The sequence below is a fragment of the Chrysochloris asiatica genome, unplaced genomic scaffold (assembly GCF_000296735.1).
Source record: "Chrysochloris asiatica unplaced genomic scaffold, ChrAsi1.0 scaffold00001, whole genome shotgun sequence".
In the NCBI taxonomy this organism is placed as follows: Eukaryota; Metazoa; Chordata; class Mammalia; order Afrosoricida; family Chrysochloridae; genus Chrysochloris; species Chrysochloris asiatica.
The window spans coordinates 20,786,077-20,803,589 of NW_006408519.1; positions in this window are offsets into that span (position 1 = coordinate 20,786,077).

Here is a 17,513-nt window from a genome sequence, read left to right on the forward strand (position 1 = left end):
TGCTGCAATCATGTCTTAGTTATCCTCAGCAAAATGTTACTTGCATGTAATATTAATGATACTATTCAATGATTTCTGCATTCTATTGGGTCACCTTTCTTTGGATTTCTTCCAATTAGCTATCTTCCAAATTTCTCTGCATAAATGAATGAACCTAAATATTTACATTTTGTCAAAGAAGGTCATCTCTTCAAAGGGTATTCATACTGAAGGCCTGGGGGGCTTGGGGAACTAATTTAGGTTGTTGTAAATGCATACCCTGTATTTTGTAAATACATACCCTATAGATAATTAATATTCTGAAATAATCACACTCAATAATTTTATTATAATAACTTGTCTACCACTATGGACTGCCAGAAGAATGAATAAATGTTTTGGTAGAAGTTCTGCTGCAATGCTCTTGTACTTTGGACATGTTGTCAGAAAGGACCAGTCCCTGGAAAAGGATATCATGCTTGGTAAAGTGGAGGGTCAGTGAGAAAGAGGACTATGCTCAACAAGATGGACTGACACAGTGGCAACAAGAGTGGGTTCACACAAAATGACAATTGTGAGGATGACATAGGGCTGGGAAGTTTCATTCTGTTGTACATAGTTCCAGTATGAGTTGGAATCAAGGTGATAGCAATCTCATAACATGCCTAAAAAAATAATTCCTCAAGACAAAAAAGAAAATCTGAAGTTTTCTTATGTCATGATTTATTTGGGTTTTGCTGATGTTGTTCAGTAAAAGCATATAATTTCATTAAATATTGGTTTGGATCGGTCCCTCTATAGCAAGATGGCATCCAATGTGCTGAAAATATTGCCATCCAATAGTTAACATCATCATATGGGCATCAAACCTTAAGTACTCTCTAACTGGAAATAACCTCTGGTAGCGTAGTGGTGATGAGTCAGGCTGCTAACCTCAAGGTCAACAGTTCGAAACTACCTGTTTGTTCCATGGAGGAAGATGCGACATTCTGTTCCCATAAAGACTGACAGACTTGGAAACCCTATTCAGAGTCATTATGAGTCAGACCTGACCCCACAGCACAAAGCCACCACCACCAATTGGAAATGAATTGCACTCTTGTCTTGTTTCCCCTCCCCTGGTACATCTCATTCAGTCTGTGTAACAGACCCTGATCCCAGCATTAAGATTCTTTTTCTATGAGAGTCTGGTTATGAAAGTCCCGTCACTAAGGCTCAATTCACAAGACTTAGCCTCAGTTGCTGATGGTTCTGCTCCCTATGCTCTCGTCTCTGCAATTTTTATCCCAACAAGAAGGGTATGAGAAGGTTCAGAAAGCAACAGCAATTCATGTTTCTTCATCACTGAGTGGTGTCTGACAATCCTTCTTTATCCTTGAATTCAGTACTATTTTGACCTTTCCCACATCAGGAGATTCAGTTTCTTGTTATTCCCTCCCCTTTCACAGGTTAGTAAAGATCCAACTGAAAGGAACAGTAAATCAAATCAGAGCATAAGGGAAATACCACACACTCCTGCAATTCACAGAGCATATGCGTCAATGAGAAACAGGAAAAAGTAAGATGACTATTATATATATTTTTTCTTATGACAGCTATAATGAAAATGGAAAATCATTTTTGCAGAACATTCCAGTTATAGTCTCAAGATGGTTGCAATGTGGTTTTCCTTGGCCGATTTTCCCACAGTCAACAATAGAGATTTAAAGTTTCTTAAGAAAATAATTATAAAGATTTAAAATTCTGAATGACCATTAAGCATGCATCAGAATTTTTAAATGCTTTAAAGAATATGTTCTCCTAAGTGGGTTCATATCACCTTAACCCATAGACATTAGTACTACCAATTTCTAACTCTCTACCTAAAAAAAACATAGCAAGGAATTTGCACCAACAGTATTGCTTACTTGCACTCTGCTCACTCTTCAGATAATGAGTTTAAAAACTAGAAAAATTAGCCCTAATGGCAAAACTGCTAACAGAAAGATCAGAGGTTCAAACCCACCACCCACACCCCAAGAGAAAGACCTGATTATCTCTTCCCCATAAAGATCACAGCTGGCAATCCCTCGACGCAGTTCTACTCTGTTCTATAGGTTCATGAGGAGTTGGAGTTGCCTCACAACAACAAGAACAAAGATAGAAAGGCTGGTTCATATCAGTCACTCAATACCTTTGTTTTATTCATGAAGAAACTGAGGTTCAGATAAACTAGCAAGTGTTTCTTCCCAATAAAACAGAGGTGACTGGTAGCAAATTCAAGTCTACTCCCCCAGTTTCCTGATAATCCCAGACGGAAGTCTTATCTAGAATATAAGGTGTCCTCTTCCATTGCAGCCTTATTTATCACTATTATAATGTTAAATGCAGCTTTTTGTAGCATCTTTTGCTCTGAAAGCACTAGGTTAGTGGTCTTCATATGTTTTCATGGATGAATAAGTGACAAGAAAAAACCTGGTGAAAATTACTCAAGAGTACTCAAGGAGTTTAAGTAAAAAATGAAACAAAAATAAAGATGTTTTATTTTGTTTTGTTGTTAATTTTCCACTCGTATCTTGAGCTAAGCTAACACCCTTCTGAATAAAGTGGATGCTGGTTTCCCTGAATATGTTTGTATAACTTGTGACTATGAATAAAGAGCAAATCACCAGAAGTTTCCTCCCTAGCCTCTCCAATTCACTCCAGCAGGGTGGCTTGAATATATGAATATACGAAGCTCTGATTCTTTTTCTTTCTTTCTTTCTTTCTTTTTTTTTTTTTTACCTCTATTCCTTTAAATGTCCTTTTCAGACTGGAGTTTCTTGAAAATTCTATTTCCCATGAAACCTAATTAGAAGTTCTTCATTATATCACATTTCCACACTCTTCTTAGCTGTAACCCTTTGTTCACACCTTGTAGATGCCTCATTACTTATCTTTGCACACGTTCCTCCTCATTGCAGTTGGCTTCAAAAACAGATGCTGCTCAAAGAAAGCATTGACTGGTCCCATCAGACAACCAAAGACATGTGTGACTGGCTAGAGAGTGAGCTGGAACCGGATCCCATTTCAACTGAACTAATATCATGGGATTTCTTGCCTCCTAGAAATTGATGCTAAATTATTAATCTCCATCCTTTCCCCATCTATTGTGTTTTGGTGTTTGAATTTTGGATTTTGCTTTTAATGAAGCATAAAACCTATGTGGTCTTTGCTGATGCCAAACCCAATATTTTGTTTTGAATGAAAAGGTGTTCTGACTTCCAGAGAGAAAGTGAGTCACACTGAAGTTGGTCACTTTACAAGGAAAGTTGTCGAGATCGTGGGTATAGCAAGAGCCATGGAATCATGTAAGCAGCTTAGATAAAATCACTGTATAAACACTAGGTACTTGTTACGTGAAAAGTGCTCACTACATACCAAATGAGGATATGAAGTAACTAAACTCTTGCCCTGCTGGTAGGAAGGGAAAATCATATAGCCACTGTGAAAAACAATGGTTTGCCAGTTCCTTTTAAAGTTAATCATACATTTTCCATGTGATCCAGAAATACATCTGTAGGTATTTTCACAAATGAAATGAAAATGCATGTTCACACAAAATCTTGTATGCAAAAATATTTGTAGCAATTTTATTCATAATTGCCAAAACCTAAAAAATGTTCCAAAAGCCCTTCAAGAGGTCAGTGTATAAACAAATGGTGCTATACCAGTACACAGGAATACTGCTCTGCAATGAAAAGGAGCAATGGTGTGGATGAATCTCAAATGCATTTTGCTAATTGAAAGAAGCCAGATGCAAAAGGCTATGCAGTATCTGATTCCACTTCCATGACACTCTGGAAAAGGCAAAAGTATAGGTGCAGAAAAAACAAAACCCATGGTTGGCAAGGGACTGTAGGGGCCTGGGGAGGAGCGACTATGAAGGGATCACACAGGAATTTTTTAGGGTAATGGATGGCTGTGTTCTGTTTCACTTGGTGGTGGTGTTTACACTATAAGTCCAAACTTATAAAACTATATCAATAAGGGTGCCTTTCACCGCCTGTAACTTATAACTTAAAAATAAGAAGTGCTGCTTTGACACTGACAAAACTACTATCTCTGCTTTTGGACACTGAAAATTTTTGAAAAGGAAGAAATATTTCCTTAAAAGATACACAAAGAATTTTGTGTGTGTGTGCAAACTATGCTAATTCCCAAATAGATGGTCAGCAAGTAATATCTTATCTTTTTAAAGACCTGATTTTAATATCATTTAGGACATAGGTTAGAATTTGAACTTTTAGTCTATGTCAATAGAGAAAACATACATGTACACATTGAATGACCACCGGTTGTCCCCACTGCATAGACAGTATATGCGCAGGAGTCCAGAGCAAGGCAGATGTAATCACTGTTGTGAGGTGCCATCGAGTTGATTCCGACTCATAATGACCCACTGCACGACAGAACCAAACACTGCCTGGTCCTGCAGCCTCCTCACAGTTGTTCTTTATAAGCCCATTGCTCATGCCTCTGCGTCATCCATCTTGTTGAGGGTCTTCTTGTTTTTCACTAACAATCCACTTTTCCACACAAGTGACTGGTCCTTCCTTACCTAAGTAAAAGAGACAAAGTCTCATCACTCTAAGAGAAGCATTCTGGCTGTTCTTCTGAGATAGTTTTATTTGTTCTTTTGCCAGTTTATGGTACATTCAATATTCTTCAACAACATTCTAATTTAAACGCATCAATTTCTTAATGTTGTTGTTGTTAAGTGCCGTTGAGTCAGTTCCTACTCATAACAACCCTGTAGAGTGTTTCTGAACAGCAGCTGGTGAGTTTGAACCATCAATCTTGTGGTTCAAACCAACCTTATGGTCAAGTACTTATTCTACAGTGCTACAATCATCCTTATTCATTGCCCAACTTTCACATGCATATGAGGCAATTGAAAATACCTTGGTTTGGGTCAGGGGCACCCCAACACTCAAACTGACAACTTTGCTCTTGAACACTTTAAACAAGTCTTGTGCTGCAGATTTGCCTATTGCCATATGTCATTTCATTTATTGACTGGTGCTTCTATGAGCATTGATTGTGGATCCAAGCAAATTTAAGTGTTTGACATTGCCAATCTTTTCTCCATTTACCATGATGTTATTTATTGGTTCAGTTGTGAGCATTTTCATTGTCTTTTCATTGAGATGCAGTCTATACTGAAGGCTATAGATGCAACAATAGCAGTGAATATTCCATTAGTCCCTGTCACGTGCCAGAGACTTTACACATCTATCTGCTTTACACATCTTATTTCATTTAGTGCCGTCTACTAGGAGTCCTGGTGTGGCACTGAGGGTTAATGTGCCAGACTGCAAAGTCATTTGAACTGCAAGGTCGGTGGTTCAAGCTCACCAACTGCTCCTCGGAAACTCTATACAGGGTCCCTTTGGGCTGGAACTGACTCGCCAGCACTAAACAACAACAACAACAACTATGACTCCATGGCACATAACCACCACAACCACTATGCACTGTAAGACCAATAAGACCAATGATCTATTCATTGTGAATACCATTTTTTATAAGATTTGATGGTGTCTTTATCTTAATCTTTTGTTGCCATTTCTACAAACACTAGACAGTCTAATGAAAATATTGGATCTTTCATAGTCTACATTGCACTGTAGCATTACAACTATAGTTAGATGCTTTTCTGTCAGTTCTGACTCTTAGCAATCTGAATAACAGAAGAAACATTGTCCAGTTCTGTGCCATCTTCATGACCATTGTATGTTTGAACCCGTTGTTCCAGCATTTATGTCGGTCCATCTCTCTACTTTACTGTAACTGATGTCCTTTTCTAGCAGTGTTCTTTCCTGATGATGTATCTGAAGTAAGTGAACTGAAGTCTTGCTATGCTCACTTATAAAGAGTGTTCTGGTTGTATTATTTCTAAGACTGATTTGTTTATTCTTCTAGCATTTTACAGTACATTCAGTATGTGCTGTCGAGTCGGTTCTAACTCATAGTGACCCTGTATAGGGGTTCCAAAAAGTGGGGTTCCACCAACCGTTTTGTTCAAACTGACCTTTTGGTCCAGTGCGTTATCCTACAGCACCACACCAGGACTCCATATTCAGTCTACCACAGTTCAAAAGTTATTAGGTGTCATTTTTTCCTTGGATTTCCTTTAAGAGCTATCCAAGCATAAGGACTGAAGGAAGATTCATTAACAATCATGATATGCAGATGATACAACCTTGCTGGCTGAAAGTGAAGAGGATTTAAAATATTCACTAATGAAGATTAAAGACCAGAGCCTTCAGTATGGGTTGAACCTCAATATAAAGAAAACAAAACTCCTCACAATTGGACCAATAAATAACATTGCGATAAATAGAGAAAAGATTGAAGATGTCAAAGACTTCATTTTGCTTAGATCCCTATCAACACTCATGGAAGCAGTAGTCAAAAAATCAAAAAACATATTGCATTTGGCAAATCTGTTACACAAGAACTCTTTAAAGTGTTCAAGAGCAAAGATGTCAGTTTCAGTACTAAGGGGCACCTGACCCAAGCCATGGTATGTTCAGTAGCCTCATACACATGTGAAAGTTGGACAATGAATAAAGAAGACTGTAGAACAATTGATGCATTTGAATTATGGTGTTAGAGAAGAATATTAAAAGTGTCATGGCCTGCCAGAAGAAGTACAGCCAGAGTGCACCTTAGAAGCCAGGATGGCGAGACTTTGTCTCTCATACCTCGGACATATTATCAGGAGTTACTAGTCCCTGGAAAAAGACAGCATGCTTGGTGAAGTGGAGAGTCAGTGAAAAACAGGAAGACCACCAATGGGATGAATTGGCAAGTGGCCGCAGCAATGGACTCAAGCATAGCAATGATTGTGAGATTGGCCTAGGACCAGGCAGTGTTTTGTTCTGTTGTGCATAGGTTCACTATCAGTCAGAACCAATTCAACAGCACCTAACAAAAACAACTGTGTTTTTAAATGAGGAATGCCTTCACTTGTGTGTGCAATTTCTACCGTGTTCTCTTCATCAACCGTAGTCCTTTTTATGTACTCCCTAAGAAACAGGACTAAGGAAAAACACTCATCCACTGAATGTAAATGCACCTGCCCATATCCTGACTAGCATGCAGAGGGAGGGACTGTGCTAGGCTGAGTCAAATACTCAAGTCTTCATATCCAAGGTCCTCAGACCAGACAGGGCTGGCTTTAATGATTACTTAGAGGCCCAATGCTTCCTTCAACTCCAGGAACTTGATAGAATCTGCTGTTATTAAGCTTGATAAAGAAACACTCTTGGAAGACATTCAAACACTGAAAAAAGTTTTTTAGAAATAGCAATATGCTCCTTTCTTTATGTTTAATTTTATTCATCCATTTGTTCAGCAATAATTTACCAAGTGCTTACTAAGAAGTAGGCACTGTACCTCTACTGTTGTGTTCTGTGCGGTCAAGTCAATTCCAACTCCTAGTGACTCTACAGGTTGAAGTTGACCTCTCCCATGGGGTTTCCAAGGTTGTCCTGCTGTGGCGCTGTGGGCTAATGCGTCAGACTACAAAGCCATTTGAACTGCAACGTCGGTGGTTCAAACTCACCAGCTACTCCTTGGAAACTCTATACAGGGTCGCTATGGGTCGGAATCGACTCAATGGCACTTCACAACAACAACAAATCTTTATGGAAGCACACTGCCATATCTTTCCCTCATACAAAGGCTGATGGGTTCAAATTGCCAGCCTTTCTGTCAGCAACCAAGTGCTTAACCACTGATTCACCACGGCTCCTTGTGTGTGTACTATTGTTTTGTGTAATGTTGTTGTGCACCATTGAGTTGGTTCCTACTCACAGTAATCCTGTATATAGTTTCCAAGAAGTAGGATTTCCAAGGAGTGGGTAGTGAGTATGAAGTAGCGACCTTGCAGTTAGCAGATCAATGTTTATCCTGCATGCCACACCCTGCATGTACTATTGTTGTTCTTGTTAAGCACTGTTGAGTTGGTTTCAACACATAATGACCCTGTAGAGGGTTTCCAAGCAGTGACTGGTGAGTTCAAACCGCCAACCTTATAGTTAGTCATCTAATGCTTACCATACAGTGCCACATCAAGACTCCAAAATAGTTTACTAGAAAGATTAAAAATAAAACCTTGGAAAAACAGAAATCGAAACATTGCAGAATTCTCTTATACTTCGATTATAATAGATGCCAGTTTTTAAACTGGTGATAATTGAGCCTCTGACTTTATTCCCAGTAATCTTGCATTTTGCTAAGAACATTTGTTATTATTTTGGTTAACTCTGCACAACTGGCATCCTGGGCTTTGAGTCTACCACCACGTTCACATTGTGAGCATGCTTTCCCTGAGCTACTCCAGTGACCCAACACACCCTGGCATTAGAACACAGCCTGAGTTCTAGAGATGCCATGCTTCTCTGCAGGAGACTTTGGCCTGAGGGCTCCGCACTGACTTGGCTGAAAACTTCTTAGACCTGGCCTTCACTCTGAGCCTTGGCTTTTCCACCTACCTTCCACCCCTTCTCCTTCCTAGGGCTCACATTTACAGCATGCTCTGAATGCTCTCGGCTCTGTCCTTTTTCCTTCAGAATCTGTTCCCCAATCTTCTTTTATAAAAGTCACCCTACTTTGATGTCTGCTTCTCACAGGACTCGAACTGACACAACTAGAACCATTTTCAAACTGGCTTTCTATAGTAAATGCTCCTTCATTGATACTATCTAAAGTTGGGTTCTTAAAACTTCATGTACCCAGTTCATAACAATTTACTATTTCATTGGTAAGGCCAAAAGTACATATTTTGTCTTTGGAGCTATATAACAACATTTTTTAGCCCATTAAAAGAAAATCTCCTATTCCTTGGGACTAGTCCTGTTGTTGGTGGTGTAAGATAATCACTGGACCACAAGGTCGGTTTGAACTGCAAGCCCACCAGTGGTTCAAAACCACTAGTTGCTCCTCAGAAACTATATACGAGGTTGCTATGAGTCGGAACGGACTCAATGGCACAGAGCAACAACACAACAACAAGTCCACAGCAGAGTAAAGGGTACAGTGGCTTAGTGGGCATCCATGTCTCTAACTCTAGTTCTTCTACTTACAAACCATGTGACTTTAGACAAATTGTTTAACCCCTCTGAACCTGTTTCCTCTATAATCTGGAGATAATAACATCTTCCTTGCTGACTTCAGAGGTTTGTTTTAAAGATCAAATGATTTAATTATGTGAAAGTGCCTTGCAAAGTAGAGCACTATACAAAAGTAAGATATTATAATTATTGTCTTCAAAACAGTATTTGTGGTTGACCAACCTTATTCATATTTCCTCAGGGACAAACACTGGGTGTAACAAAGCAATTGCACATCAAAATATAACATCTGTACAGTGGGGTGGGAAAAGTAAGAACTGTGGAAACATTGCCCATCAAGTTATATAAATTAATCTCAAGTCATCTAAGTAGGTTAAAGGATTATAAACCATAGCCCTACTGAAATTAGCTTAACTCCTACAGATAACAGTGAGTGTAAAATGGCAGCTTAAGTGGAAAAGCAGAAAATTTCTAGCTTCGGGTGATTTCCAATCCACAGTGACCTGGATGAACCTTAGAACCAAATAAAATTCTTCTAATCTGCTTTGACTCTGGGTGGTAATAATAAATTCACCATACCAGTAACTTGAGGTTTACTTTGGATTGGTTATAAATTATTTTTCCTAGGAAACGAAGACAAACGTTATCAAGGGCCCGGAAATTTTTTTTAACATATGCATGTATACAAATATGCAGTCCTGGTATGGAGTTGTAGGATAAGCACTGGACCTGGTTTGAACCACAAGGTTGCCGGTTCAAATTCACAAGTCGCTCCACAGAAACCCTATACAGGGCTAGTATAAGTCAGAAGCAACTTGACAACTTTAACAACACGCAAATATATTTTTGTCTTCATTCTCAATATTCTAGATAAATTCAGGTATTTCTGGGAGACAATAAAATTGGAATGAAAAAGTAAGGTTACCAAGCCTATACAAGTATAGGTTAATTTTTACTGTTAAGTATAAGTCATTATAACCTTTATAGAATTAAAACTGATGAGAATTTTTTTATTATAATATCCTTAATCCTTAAAGTAGTAGCTTCCATTTGAGTTAACAACCTTCAATTAAAAACACTCTTTAAAAATGCCCTTCTTTCTAGTTAATTTGAAAATAAACAGGTACCCTACAAGAGAAGTAGGTTGGCATCTTTGTCAGCTGCCAGAGTTGGGTGGTGCTTGGGACCATGCTAAACTAGCCATCTCCTTTGCCTGCTGTTTACTTCACATTTCCTAATTCTTTATCTATGTCAGGTTTCTCCACAAAAGAAGCCTGTGTGATAAATGCTGTTTCTGTCCTGCTGTTGAATTGGTTCCAACTCACTGAGTACCTGTACAGGGTTTCTGAGGAGTGGGTGGTGGTTTGACCTGCCGACTTTGTGGTTAGCAGTCCAGAGTTAATCCTATAGCACATTATACCAGGACTCCTAAATATAGACTGTTGTTGTTATTAAGTGCTATAGTCACTCTGTATAGAGTTTCCAAGGAGCAGCTGGTGGGCTGTAACTGCTAACCATGTGACTAACAGTTCAGCACTTACCCTACAGCATCACACCATAACACCCTATCTTGTACATTATATTGAGACATCCTGCAGATTAGATTGATATGAGAAGTTAGAAATTCTTTATCACTTCTACTAATAAAGAGAATACTTGTAGTCCAACAACTAAGGGATGGTCACCTAACCGTATGGATGGAGAAAACTCAGCATCAAATCAAATTTGAAGCCCAATACTGGAGGATAAGCACTGAACTGCTAACCACAAGGTTGGCACTTTAAACCCACCAGCCACTCCTTGGAAACCTATACAGTGTTGCTAGGACTCAATAGCATTTAATACCTTCATTCTCAAAATCCAGAGTTCTGGCATGGTGCTGTAAGATAAGCACTGGACTGCTAACCGCAAATTCCGAGGTTCAAACCTACTAGCTGCTCCTTGGAAACTCTGTATAGGGTCACTATGAGTAGGAATAGATTTGACAGCACATAACCACAGCAAACACCAGCAAATTCACCTTAAAAACCAAAGGTGATCATTCTAAAAAAGTAAGACAAAACAACCAAAGGTGTCTGGAAGTTTTTATTGACAGAATGTTCTGGAACAACAACAAAAAGAGGTCTGGGGGTGATTAAAGGTCACATTTCTTCATCCCAAAGGCATTTTTCAAGGGCAAACCAGCTTTCGTTAGCTTTTCTAGGCTTCCCTATTCCAGATCACCCCCATGTGCCCATCCAAACAAAACTTCTAAATAAATACAAACAAATGCATTCTTAGTGGGGTTGCACTTTCAAATTAAACACTACAAACTTGCTTATGTGCATGTAAATAAAATGTCATGCTCATCAGGGGTGCATACTTTGGCATCAAGTAGTATATGGTAAATGCATTTAATCTGATTGAGGGAAAAACATCTCTATGCCTGAGAAGAGTCAATTTGGCTGGATCTGCTTGTGATGAAATTGAATGTCTGTGTCTGAGACGCCACAGGCAGAGACAGCCTGACCCTTACACACAATGGTACACAGCCCCATCTCTGCAACCAAGGTCACTCTTGCCTGCTGTTTTATCTTCTTGTTGTCAGGTGCCATTGAGTTAGTAACGATTCATAGCGACTCTACACACAACAGAACACAGCACTGCCCTGTCCTATGCCGTCCTCACAATTGTTGTCATTCAGTCCATGGTTGCACCACTGTATCCATTCATCTTGTGGAAGGTCTTCCTCTTTGTCACTGATCCTTTACCAAGCATGATGTCCTTCTCCTGAGACTGGTCCCTCTTGATAACATGTCTGAAGTATGAGAGATGAAGTCTGGCCATCCTGGCAAGGAATAGAGCCTTTTTAAAAAATCTATTCATTAGCTCTTTTCTGAGGACTACTGTGGGCCAGATCTATGCAAGATACAAGGTCTACAAAGGTGAATGAAACACTGATCCCCACCTCTGGTTCAAACGTCATAATCTATGTTGTGAAGCAACTAAAAGGACAAGTGTCTATAGTGCATGGAAATGTAGATAGCATAACATCTGTCAACTGGGAGGTACTCAATAGATATTAGGTGAACATGCATTTGAAGAACTACTAGAAGAAAAGCAAGCAGAATGTTAGAGAATACAGGGTTTAAAATCATTCCCAGCACAGAATATCAAACTAAAACCAAACCTATTGCTGTTTAGTTGATTCTGACTCACAGTGACCTACAGGACAGAGGACTGTCCATTCCTGGACCACAAGGTAGGCTTGAACCGTAGGGTCAGCAGTTCAAACTCACCAGCCGCTCCTTGGCACCCCTATCCAGGGTCGCTATGAGTCAAATGCAATTTGATGACGCTTAACAAAAACAACAATCTTTACAGAAGCAAATTGTCTTATCTTCCAGCTGGTGGGTTCAAATCTGTTGCAGCCTGTGTAGGCCTGGTCAGAAGTTCGAGGCCCTATAGGCCCAAGTGTTACAGGTCACAGGCTCTGAAGAACAGATCTAGCCACTGGGCAGTTAATAGCAAATTGTTTTTCATTTTAGTGTCCAGTTATATTTATTAATTGCATACATGAACCCCTTGATATCCACAGATAAATGTAATATTTTCCTAAAAGCCAAGACTGTAAAATTCCAAACAGGCAAAGTTTTTCCCTCAGAGAATTCATTCAAAGTAAATTGGGTGGCTCCCTGGTCTCTGTTCCAAGGACAATAGGAATGCCCTCCCTAAAGTGTTTCCAGGTGCTGCCTATTCACCCAGGCGCCTCTTTTCCTGAAGAACCTGGGCTGGGCAGCCGACACAATGGGAATCCTCCCAATCCTCCCTCCATTTGAGGCTAGGTGCTAAAAGGTATGTTAATTAAGCTTGAGAAACCAAGTTCGGTAGTGAGATTCGAACCTGCAAAGTACGATGTAAAGTTGCCTGAATGTCTGGAAAAGTAAGATTGACAGCTGTACCTTGTCTTAGTCTCTCCTAGCTTTGTGTAAAGTACCTCCCCTAAATAAAAGGAAGGCGCAGAACGAATCCAGGTGCATTATGACTGGCAAGGCATGCGTTACAGCATGCAGGGGGCTCAGTCCAGCATTGCAACCATACTGCCTGTTTAGCCAAGATGTTTACTATGCAGGATATTATGGCCTTTGTGGCTGAGATGTTTGCAATGCAGGATCTGTCTGCTGCCAGTCCAGCATCCATCCTGGTTTTGGGGTGCCTCTTTGTCTCTCTCTTTGTCTCGTTCTGTGTATTCTTGCTATATCTTTACCACTGCCAGGTATCTCCTCCTTGTGAACTGAACCCCTATGTTGAGGCCAGTCCCCGACACAAATCATTGGGCTTTCAGTTAGCAGCTGAGAGTTTAACTCTTGTGCCAATAGGGATCCTCAGCACAGGATCGGTGCACAATAAATATTTATTGATTAAGCAAATGAAGTAGTAAATGCTATGAGCAGAGAGAAGAAAAATGACCTCACACAGGAAAGACTTAACCATGAAGGAAGAATTCAAGCTAGAGGAATAAGGAGTAAAAGAAAATTTTAGGTGGTGAGAACAGGAGAGTGGTCACTGAGACTGTTACAGGATACAAGAATTGAAACATTGACTTCATATCAGAACATGGTAGTGCTTCATCCATATTACCGAACTTCCATGTCTGCCCATCACTCTGAATCTTTACCAGTTAAACAGTTTCACAGAAGCCAAGAGCATCAGGTACAGAGTGATCATCAACAAGCTTATGACACCTTTCTAATTAGAATCCTGGTGTGGCGCTGTTGGAGAGGTGCTGGACCGCAAGGTTGGTTTGAACCACAAGGTCGGCAGTTCAAACCCACCAGCTGTTCTTTGGAAACACTAGGCAAGATCGCTGTGAGTAGGAATAGACTAGACAGCATTTGACAACAACAACACATTTCTTATAGTGAAGACCCAACTTGCCAATGATGAAATTCAGGATTTATCAAAATGAACAGGATGACGAATTTTCCAGAAAGGAGCTCACTAACTCACTGAGTAAAAAGAAGTTAGAAAACAGAAAATAAAAGACAAGAAAGACCCAACAGGAAATGCTTTACTTGACTGACTCTGTGAATAGTCTACAAATATCATAAAAAGGAGAAGAAGAAAAAAAAAAAACAAACCCAGACATAATGATATTGAACTAACATATTTAATAACATAAAATCATTTTACAGCATTTCAAATACTTCAATTCAAGGATATGCTCCTGTCAAGAAAGCACTAAAAAAAAAAAAAAAATCTAGTTTCCTGAAAATAAATGTTCAGATTTTCAAAAGGGAATCTTTAACATGTGATAGAAACAAGGCTGTAGGACAAGATGCTTCTTTGTATGCTGAGGGATGGTGTTACAAGAGACAAATGAGCAGTTATCGGGTCAAGGAAGAATTCTCTGAGCAATTTAGCATCGAAGAATTTTAGGCAGGAATGTGACTAACATGTTTGCTGAAGATTTATCTCTAAATGTATAATGGAGCCAAAAGATGCTATTCAACTTAACCAGTTTGCTTTATAGACAACCACTCAGGTAAGTACTCAGATAAATTATTCTACAAAACAAAACGCGCTCTGTCTCTTCCTCAATGGAATAGAAATTCTCATCGGGGTTTTCACCTGGTCAGTGGCATATTAGCATGTTGAAGTAGCTCCTGCCCACCCCTCAGTGACGTGTCTTCTTCATCACAAACCAGTCTCTGACAGATTGACTGATGGAATGGAAAATCTTCTTACACTAAAACAAAAACAGTCATCTGCTTGCCATTATTAAAAAGCAATAATGCTCACTGAAGCATGGTGTTCCTGTACTTCCAATTTACCTGGAAATTTTAAGTGCAGATAGGTAATTTAGGAACCCGGTACTGCAGTGGTTAAGTCGCCCCCACCAGCTACTCTGAAGGAGAAAAGTGTGACAGGCTGTTTCCATAAAGATTGTTGCTGTTGTTGTGAAGTGCTGTTGAGTCAGTTCTGACCCATAGCGACCCTGTATAGGGTTTCCGAGGAGCAGTTGGTGAGCTTGAACCACCGACCTTGCTGTTCAAACGACTTTGCAGTCTGGTGCATTAACCCACAGCGCCACACCAGGACTCCTCAGAAAACCCCAAGGGCAGTTCTACTCTGTCCTTTAGGGTCGTTGTGAGTCGGATATACTGGGCAATGAGTCAGGTTTATTGGTCATTTTGGTATTAACTCTCATCTATATTAATGGGTATTGCTTTCCTTTTGTGCCATTTCCTCATAACTAGTTTACTTCATTAGAATTAATATAAAAAAATCAATTGAGGAAACATAACAAAAACAACCTTAAACTCCACTATTATTAGTAACAAATAGAAGATTTCCTAATTTCTGTAATAATAAAATAGTAAAGTGAGGTGAAAATTGTAAGTTGTTACACTTATTTTGTGTTTCACAATTACAAAAAACAAAAAAAATCTCCATCATTGCTTCTTACAATCTTCATGGAACATTTTTATAGATGGTGGAGAAGTGGTGAGTATAATAAGAATAAGCAAAATGACCTCTAACTTCCACTTCCAGAAAGATATACTTTCCGGAGTATAAATACTTTCCCCTACTTCTCACACTAAGCCAAGTTTAAAACTCTGGGTATTAGACAGAAACCAACATCAGAAGACTGAAGGGTGGAGAGAACAGAGTAGACCAACCGGGGATCTCAGAACACAAAGAATGACTCAGTGGTGAGTTTTCTGGGGTTTCTTTTGACTCCTTTATTCCAGGCTTACAGCTCAAGAAGCTGTCATCCGTGAGACACAAACAGGACCAGACAAAATAAAAACATCAAAAACCTCTCTCTAGTCAAAAAAAAAAAAAAACAGCTGGTGTGCAGGGCATCCTAGCAAGACAGAAAAGCTTTCAGACAATAACTGCTCTACCACTGGGGTCACTCGGGGTGCAGGGGTGCAGACCACACCCCTGGCACTATCAGAGACACAAAATGACTCCAGAATCTACGATGTTTGGGGGGACCAGTGCCACAAGTAAAGGGGCCACCAAGGCAGTGATGTCACGAGGGTTGGTGTCACCCTCCAACCAGTATGATAACTTGTCACCTGCCAGTCAGGGTGCATGAGGACAAACAATTTGGCCAATGGAAGAAGGGAAGACCTAGGGGGAAGTCACAGGGGATGAGGCCAGCAGGGATGGAACCCTGTGATTTGGGTGGGTTCATTGTGAGGGTGGGGAAGGGTCACACAGTTCTTCCAAGGTGGTAAGAGGGACTCTTAGTGGTGGCCTTGCCCACGGAAGGGGAGAACATGACACTATGAGTTACTGTATTGATTGTTACCTACCTTAGTGGGGATGACATTGTGCTATATATCTATATATATGTATACACATCCATACATCCCCAAAGAGACCGCACTTCATCCACACCGGCATGGCTAAGCAGGGAGCCTAGACTTTCATCTGGCTGTAGCATCCCAACCACCCACAACTCCCCTTAACCAGGGTGGTGTGAAAGAGGGTAAAACAAGGGGCTAAAGACCTTATCCCCATTGATGAAATGTTCGTGCAGACAAAAAGGGAGCTAGAACTTCCAATCCTAACTTGACAGAAACAAAACCACTCCATTCCCACTTGTTGTTGTTGTTGTTGTTAAGTGCCGTCGAGTCGGTGCCGACCCATAGTGACCCTGTACAGGGTTTCCGAGGCTGTAAATCTTTACGGGAGCAGAACGCCTTATCTTTCTCCCACAGAGCAGCTGGTAGTTTCGAACTGCTGACCTTAAGGTTCACAGCCCGATTCGTTCCCACTTAGGATGGTATTAAAGGTGGACTCGTAGATAGTCAGGAATTCTAGCACCATTCAGTGATACGAAAGCCACTCTCACCCTGGCATCGGTGGTGGCGAGATAGAAAGCAGTAACAGGTAACTTCAACCCAAAACAGCCAGGGAGGAATCAGTGGAGATCTACTAAGGAGTGGGGACTTACATTACCACCCAGAAGTAATGAGAAGCCATCCTCTGAGCTGTCAACAATGGATAAGTGAAGAGCCTGGATGTCTGCCCTACCAGAGGGTATATGTGCTAATGTATGTTTCTGTGTATATATACATATACAAATAAAATTAAATACCACTAGCAATGACATAAAAAAGAGACACTCAGAAACACTATAGGTAAATCAAACTGACATTCTGAAAAACATTTAAATACCCACAGGAAGGTTAAAAAAAAGAAAATATTTGAAACCACATATTCAACAAAGAACTAGTGTCTAGAATATATCAAGAATTCTCAAAAGTCAACAGTAAATAAGAACCAATACAATCAGAAAATGGGCAAAAACATGCAGAGAAATTTTACCAAAGAGGAAATACAGATGAAAAATAACCCATGAAAAGATGGTTAACATCATCAGCCATTGCACTTGTTAAGTGCCTTCAAGTCAATTCCAACTCATACAGACACTGT